Source organism: Mandrillus leucophaeus, unplaced genomic scaffold, assembly GCF_000951045.1.
Source record: "Mandrillus leucophaeus isolate KB7577 unplaced genomic scaffold, Mleu.le_1.0 Scaffold965, whole genome shotgun sequence".
NCBI lineage: Eukaryota > Metazoa > Chordata > Mammalia > Primates > Cercopithecidae > Mandrillus > Mandrillus leucophaeus.
Window position 1 is genome coordinate 798,664 of NW_012110530.1, and position 9,044 is coordinate 807,707.

A 9,044-nucleotide genomic window follows, 5' to 3' on the forward strand; every position below is an offset into this window, starting at 1 on the left:
TTTTTTTTTTTTTTTTTTTTTTTTTTTTTTGAGAGAGCAAGGAGTGTAGCTGGGGATCTGCATTTAAACAAATTTCTAAAATGATTATAGTAATGGTAGAAATTCATAAACAATTAATCTAAAGAGTTACAGTACAGTGTGCAGGTGAAGGTGTGGAGATGAGCAGCAGTAGAAAGAGATAAGACAGAAAAGGGACGTAGACAATTTTTTAACATTAAATTATCCAGCCATTTTGCGAAGGGGAATTATTTTTAGTCACCTATGGCATATGGGAAGGTGAAGGTATAGCCATTAGATAGCTTTTATTATGCAATTAGGCAATGACATTGGGTGTAGGGGATGAGGTTTATAAGGGTTTGCTGTAGTTTGAGTGTGTGTCTTGCCAAAATTTATACATTGAAACCTAGTAACCAAGGTGATGATATTAAGAAGGTGTGGCCTTTGAAAGATTATTAAGTAAGGAGAGCTCTCCTTTCATGAATGGGATTAATGCCCTTATTTTTAAAAAGGCCCCAGAGAGCTGCCTTCCCCTTCTGCAGGGTGAGGACACATCTGAGATGAGGTGCCGTTTAAGAGGACCAGGCACTTACCAGATCAAATCTGTTGGTACCATGATCTTGGACATCTCAGATTTCAGAATTCTGATCAATAAACTCTGTTGTCTGTAAAATATCCAGTCTAAGATATTTTGATATGGCATCCTAAACACAATAAGACAAGGTTGATGTCCTTGGTTTTAAGCATGGCAAGATTGAGATGTAATTCTCAAACCTTAAGTTTCAGGCAGAAACATTAACTATGCCTATCAAAATATATGCTAGGGGTTCGAAGAAGCTACCCCTTTGAAATATATCTGGAATTGACAATATCCTTACCACCTCTACTGCTAGCATCTTAGCCAAAGCACCATTATCCTTTGTTTTCATTACTGCAATAGTTTTTAATTTGGTCAGCCTCTTTGACACTTTCCAACCTATACTCTAAGCTCCATAGAACCACCAGGGAATTCTTTTTTATTACAAAATCAGATCATGGCATACTTCTGTTTAAAACTTGTCAGTAGACCCCCCCAATATCACTTATAAATAAAATCCAGAGTTTTAACATAGGCTATCAGACCCCGCAAATGATCTCTATTCTCTCAAATATGCGCCCTGTCGTGACCACATATAGTGCTGCCTGATGTTCTTAAACATTCAATCCATGTTCTCCACTAGGGATCTCACATGTATTCTTCTGTTTGGAATGTTATTCCCCCAAGTAACACTAAGGTCATTCATTCACATCCTTCATTTCACTTCTGAAATGTTGCTTTATCATTCCTGTCTTTCCCAGCACCTTATTAAAAAAAGAGGATGCACTCTTTGCCAGACTCAATTACCTGAATGTTTTATTTCTCTTCACAATACTTTCTCCACCTTTTGCTTACTATTTTATTGTCTGTCTTCCTCACTAAAATTTAACCTCCATATATAGGCAGGGAATTCTGTTGCCTTTGTTCACCCTTGCATCTCAGCGCTTAGCATAATGCATGGCTCATAGTATCTGGTATACAAAATGAAATAATGAAGCAAATAAATAAAAGACATACCAGCGACTTACAACAACAGTGTAGGTTATGGATGAAAACACCCAGAAAGTTGGATGAGTGAAGAAAAAAGAAAAAAATACATGCAATGAATAGAGCTTTGAAATCTTGGAAGAGAGGCACACATAGAAAATATTTATATAGGACAGGCACAGAAGCAGGAAGAAAATCAGGAGAAAATGGAATAAGAGAAAGCAGAGGAGGGGAGCATTTCAGAGATGGAAGGATCAATGAATCTAATGCTGTGAAAAACTCAGAAAGTTCAAATGGACTAGAACATAGAATTGAGAGTCATCAGTATATACGCAATGTTTGATTGGAGAAGAGAGAGGCCTGTTAACTCATTTGACCCCACGGCTCATTAGAGGTTCACCAACATTTGTGAATACCATTCTATTTAGCAAATATTTGGATAAAAAAACACTTGACTAGAAAGTAAAAAAGAGAACATGGATCTAACTGGCTTTATCAGCAGGCTAAATCCTGAGTTATGCTTTGATTAGAATATCTTTGTGTTGTGATCAAGATAGTGAATTTGAGTCTTACAAGAAAAGCTATGTGAATAAATTGTTGCCTTGTCATTTCACACCATTGAACAATAGAAAGAAATAGAAACTGTTCATATGTCTTTTGGTGAACGAAATAAAAATCACATGGGACAATGGAGATAAGAAAGGTTTCTCTCACAGGTTTTTCTCTAAGGTGTTTCAGACCATTGATACCCATCGTGATTTTCATCTCTATGTTTCTTTTGTATGTAACATCAATATGTCACTTCTCTCCTCAAGAAATACCTATGCATCCTAAAAATCAAAATATATTCTACAAATGATTTTTCTTGTTTTACTATTAAGTTGTTTGTACATTGCATTGAATATAATTCAAAAAATGAGTTTTACAAAGTAAATATTGACAAGCTCCAAACATTTGTTTTATTTTTCATTTTTTGTCACATTTCTATCTATATGTGCTACCATTCTCATTTCCTTCCCCCAAAGCACACTAAGTTTTTTTGTTGTTATTTACTTCAGAGTAGTAGCATTATATATTTAGAGATGGATATAGAAGAATAAAACACCACAGAAAATTTAAAAATTTTATTTTGCTTAGAATTGGTATTTGCTCAGTATAACAACTCAACATATTATTATAGAGGCTATGGTTTGAAGGTATTCCCCAAACAGCATGTGTTGGAAACCTAATTTCCAATGCAGTAGGTGTTGAGAGGCAGGATCTATAAAGAGGTGCCTGGGTAATTGGGGGTCTGCCCTTTGAATAAATTAATGTCATTATCATGGGAATGGGTTTATTATTCTGAGAATGAGTAGCTTTTTATAAAAGCAAGGTTGGCCTCCTCTTGCTTTTTCTCACATGTGTTCTCTTATCGTTCCACCTTCCATTATGGGATAATACAGCAAGAAGGCCCTCACAAGACACAGTTTCTCAATTTTGGACTTCACAGCCTCCAAAATTATAAGCCAAATAATTTTATTTTCATTAGAAATTATCCAGCTTGCAGTATTCTGTTATCAAAGCACAAAATGGACCAAAACAGAAAAATGGTACCAAGAAGTTTGGTCATCGCTACAACAAATACCTGAAAATGTGGAAGCAGCTTTAGAACTGGTACTGAGTAGAGGCTGGAAGAATTTGGAGGAGGAGGCTAGAAAAAGCTCAGATTGTAATGCATGGAGCATTAAGGGCACAGAAGAAGAAAGGGAATGTAAAGAAAGTCAGAAATTTCTTAGGGATTATTTGAGTAGTTGTGATCAGAATGTTGGTAGAAATATAAACAAGAAATGTCATTCCGATGATGTCTTAGATGGAAATAAAGAAAAAGATACTGGAAAGTGAAATAAAGACCATGCTAGTTACACAGTTGCAGAGAACTTGGCAGAATTGTATCCATGTCTTAGGGCTTTGTCAAAGCCAGAATGTAAGAATGATACATTAGGATATCTGGCAGAAGAAATATCTAAGAAGCAAAGTATTCAAGGTTCCACATAACTTCTTTTGGCAGCTTACAGTAAAATGAGAAAAGAGATACATGATTTGAAGACAGAATTTGTAATTAAAAGGGAAATAGAATCAAAACCCTTGGAAAACTCTCAGCCTGGTCATGTAAAGAATAAAAAGTCGTGATCAGGAGAGAATAGTAAGGTTGTGGCCAATCGACTACTAAGGAGATTAAAGTGGATAAAAGATAGCCTGGTTTTATTCGTTAAAACAAAGAAACAATAACCCTGAAGTCATTTCAGTAAATCTAGAATATTGAGGGCAAGGTTTCCAGAGAGGTGTCCATAGGAACTTAGCATCTGCTGCCCTGCACTGCCTTAGGACTCTGCTCCTAGAATTCTGGTGCAGTACTCCTTGGTCACTCAAGTTGTGGTCTAGAGTGACCACTACTCCAGAAGGTGTGGCTTGGACTACTGGTCTAGAAGGTACAATCTGTAAACCTTAGCAGTGTCATAGTGGTGCTAACTCTGCAAGTATACAGCAAGAACTGTGGACTAATGGTTGTCTCCATCTAGATTTCAAAGAATGTTGTTGAAGCCTCGGGGCTCAGGTGAGACTTGTCTCAGGGCTGAAGCCATCATAGAGAAGCCTCACTAAAGTCATGCCCTGCAGGATCATAAGAACAAGATGTTACATATGAGTTCTAAATTTATTTTCAAAGAATCAATATGTCAGTATGTTCAATTCTTTGCCTTCTACTTTTAAATTTAACTTCCTCATAAAGCAACTTTTTCGATTACCTGCTGCACCCTGACTCATTTCAATCACCTGCTTTACCTTGACTCATTCCAATTACCTGCTCCACCCTGACTCATTCTGATTACCTGCTCCACCCTCACTCATTCCGATTACCTGCTCTGACATAACCATTTTTCCCGCCGAACCACTCACCCCGTCACTCTTTAAATTGGCCAATTGCAATTAGTTTAGCCTGTGCAGTCTAACCCTAGCCAATAGGGGAATGACACAGCAGCAGGGGCCACATGTGTCAGGGATAAGAACCCCTTCTCCTCCCTTGTCCAAGTGTGTGCTCACCATTGTTCTAGCTGTAAGGGTGCACCCTTCTGTAGAAGTAACTTGCCTTGCTGAGAATTAAAAAGAAAATTTTATATTCGAGTGCTATTTCTTTTGCAGCACCAAAACTTTATTTGTAACAGTTACCACTTCAGAGTCTTCAATAGGGAATACCTAGTAGAGCCATGGAAGTGGGGGATCCCCTGGCACCCCCAAACTGCAAGATCACCAGCATGCAACTCTAGCCTGGAAGAGCTGCAGGCATAAGACTCCAACCCTTGAGAGCTGCTGGATAGACTGAGCCCAGTGAAACCATAGGGGCAGGGTTGCCTGAAGTCTTAGTGGTCCAACCGCCACCCCAGTGTGCATGGAACATGGAGTATGGAGTCAAAGGAAATTATTCTCCAGCTTTAAACGCATACTATTGTTTTTCCTCTTCCATTTTGGACTTCTCTGGGAACAGCCCTTTCTTCTTTCCTGTTTCTCTCTTTTGTGATATGATTGTCTTTCCTATGCCTGTTCCATCATTATATTTTAGAAGTAATTGTTTACTTTTGCAAGCATACAGCTGAAGAGAAATTTGCCTCAGATGAATTATGCCTTGTGTCTCACCTAAATATGATTTAGATGAGTATTTGGAATTTAGACTTTTGAGTTGATGCTGAGACAAGTTAAGATTTGGGGGCTATTAGGATGGAGTAAATACATTTTGCATGTAAAAATATATGTATTAATACATATATTTTGGGATGGAATGCTATAAGGTGTCTCCCAAAAGTTAAGTGTTGGAAACTTTATTCCCAATGCAACAGTTTTGAAAAGTGGGATCTTTAAGAGGTGATTAGGTCATGAGGGCTCTTCACTTACAAAGAAATTAACGCTGATATCTCGAGAGTGGGTTTATTATTGTGGAAGAGGGTTTGTTATCATGAGACTAGATTTGTTATGAAGGCAAGTTGAGCCCCCTCTTTGTTTTTATTGCTCACATTCTCTTGCCTTTCACTTTCTGCCATGAGATGATGCAGCAAGAAGGTACTCACTAGATGTATCCCCTCAACCTTGGACTTTCTAGTTCCAGAACCATGAGTCAAATGGATTTATTTCCATTATAAATTACGCAGTATGTTGTATTCTGATACAGTAGCATTAAAAAGAATAAGACAACAGAAAACTATTACTTCTAGTTTAAAATGCTTTCCAATGACATTCCTTGAAATTGTGGGATTTTTGTCATGGGAAATTAAAAGTTATCTCTATTGACACCGATGCAGGTAAGATTTCAAAGAACTCCTTTCAGGTAGAAATTATATCAGTTTGAAGAACCTTATCTGTCAGTACTTTAAGATGTTTCAAAAGCCTTACACATAATAAATAGGATGTTAATTTAAAATTTAAAATGATAAGTTTTTATACAAATACAAAAATTGAAAATCTTTCAGTTTAATTCTTCTTTGAGAGAACTCAACTCAATCATTCACAGTGAGATTGCTAAGATTACTACTTTGACTAATGGTTATTAAGGCAAAGGGGACTATGAATTAGAACTGCCACATATACTTCCATTCCAATAAAGAATGTTAGAGAGAGGAAACATAACATTAATAGTACTTGTGGACAAATTGAGTTCTGCCTTTTATTTATTCATTTTGTATGTATTTCCTAACTGCTCATGTACTCTGTTATGTATTGTTGTATGTGCAAAAAATAATTTAAAAATGCATTAGAACAAAAAAAAAAATGCAAAGACAACTCATAGAGATAAGTGTAAGACTATGAAAAGATATTATTACTAATATCTCAAATAAGTTGAGGTCAAATATCTATATATTGAGGACAAAAATACAATACTAGTGGTAATAAACAGTTAGCCTAATTATAAAATAGATGATAAAAAGTCATTAGCCTAACTTAAGTTTTCAGAGCCAGGAATTTGCATTTAAATCCATGTGAATGTATTGACGACCAAAAAGTGATTGAGGCATAAGTCTCAAAGTTCAAGGTTTATTGAGCCAGCTTGAGGGCACACCCTTGAAAAACAAGAATCACAGGTGGATCTGTGTTTGTGTGTGTGTGTGTGTGTGTGTGTGTGTGTGTGTGTGTGTGTGTGTGTGTGTTTTCCAAAGAGGTTCTCAGGAGGTTTAGGTATAGCACATTTTCCTTAAAAAGGTGGGGAGTGGGGGCACAGCAGTGAGAGGAATTACTACATACTTGTGAGATGTTAATTAGTGCCTGGTAAATCTACATTTTAAATAACATAAAGTGAACATTTGAAGAAAAACAGAAGAAACAGGTGTCTCAGGGAGGAGCAAAGGAATGATTAATCTCATCTTGTCTTCGTTATGTACCTGAGAAGATAAGCTAGCAATCCACATTATCAGTGTGGAGTCTTTTGAAAGTGCTGATTTCTTTTTATCCCTTGGGGAAGAAAGTTTAATGACAGTAAGGGAGGAGGTAGAATGAGTGTCAGACCTATGAAAGCATGGCATTGAACTCGTTCCAAAGTTTCTCTGGGATTCCTTGGCCAAAACGGGGTCTGTTGTTCAATTAGGTTAATGCTTAGAATTTTATTTTTATGTGTGGGCGTCCACAATATCTACCCTAAGGGGGGTTTAAAGTGAGAGTGATCATTTTTGTCTCTAATAAAAGACTGAAGGTAAACTGCTTTTCATTGTTGACAAAGGGTAGATTCATAAAATTTAAAGATTAAATAAGCAAATATTATAGCTGACAACTTTCTGACAGTTACAGAAACTGAGCAGAAATTTTTGCCCTTTTCCCCCATGAGTTGAAGAAATGTGCCCAGTGAAGGCCTGAGGTTTCCTTGAAATTAAAACAATAGTTCATTCAACACATCAGAGAATTCATAAAAACTCCCCAAAGTTGTTTCCTGGAATCATGATTAATATAATTTTTATCAAAAAATGCTTAAATCTTCTTTGATTAAATATTCATCATAGTTATGGAGAAAGAGTCCCTGCAATTTTTACATGAAGTTTCGGGATTTGCCCATAAAAAGTATGCTGAGTGAAGGTATTTTAAAAGCTTAATATTTAATAGAATTAGAAAAATAGAATGAGTTCCATAAAGGACAATTATATGGGAATTTAGAGGAAAACGTTCTAGGTCAGTGTACAATTCACAAAAAGTATATTTGAAGTGATCTCTAAGAAATGGGTAAATTTTCAACAGATAAAGACAGGATAGTTTTATATGACAGAAAAGGAAATAGTGTGAGTTCAGGAAAGTCTAGGGTAAGGTAAAATTAAGTCACATGCTTAAGGAGGTACATTTGAGTCACACATGGAAAGCTTTGATTTGAAGCCTGAGGAGTTTACAGTATTGAGGTCAATTAGTAAATACATCAACTTTATTCAAACCCTGTCTCTACTATAAATACAAAAATTAGCCAGACATGGTGGTATGCACCTGTAATCCCAGCTACTCTGGAGGCTAAGACAGAAGAATTGCTTGAACCCAGGAGGCAGAGGTTGCAGTGAGCAGAGATGGCACCACTGCACTCCAGCCTGGGCGGCAGCATGAGACCCTGTCTCAAAAAAAAAACAAAAAAAAATTCTGTCACTCTTAAGTATATTTTATTTTCTTTTGTTTTCATTGTAAAGATATATATATATATGTATGTATATGCCATTTTAATCATTTTAAGTGTACGATATCATGCCATTAATTAATACATTTTGTGTAACCATCATTCCTTTTTCCAAAATTTTTTATTACCTCAAAGACAAACTCTGCATGCATTAAGCAATAACTCCCCTTTTCCTTTCTTAGTCTCTGGTAACATTTAATCTACTGTATCTCTCTGTGAAATTTCCTATTTTGCATATTTCATATAAATAAAATTATACAATATCACAGCCTATATCAGAATTTCATTCCCTTTTAATGAGAATAATATTCCGTGTATATGTATGTGTGCATATATATACACATATATATACATGCACACACACATATATATGTGTACATATAAGTATGTATATGTGTCTCACATGTCCGTGTGAAGAGACTACCAAACAGGCTTTGTGTGAGCAACATGGCTGTTTATTTCACCTGGGTACAGGCAGGCTGAGTCCGAAAAGAGAGTCAGCAAAGAGCGGTGGATTATCATTAGTTCTTATAGGTTTTGGGATAGGGGGTGGAGTTAGGAGCAATGTTTTGCGGGCAGGGGGTGGATCTCACAAAGTACATTCTCAAGGGTGGGGAGAATTACAAAGAACCTTCTTAAGGGTGGGGGAGATTACAAAGTACATTGATCAGTTAGGGTGGGGCAGAAACAAATCACAATGGTGGAATGTCATCAGTTAAGGCTATTTTCACTTCTTTTGTGGCTCTTCAGTTGCTTCAGGCCATCTGGATGTATACATGCAGGTCATAGGGGATATGATGGCTTAGCTTGGGCTCAGAG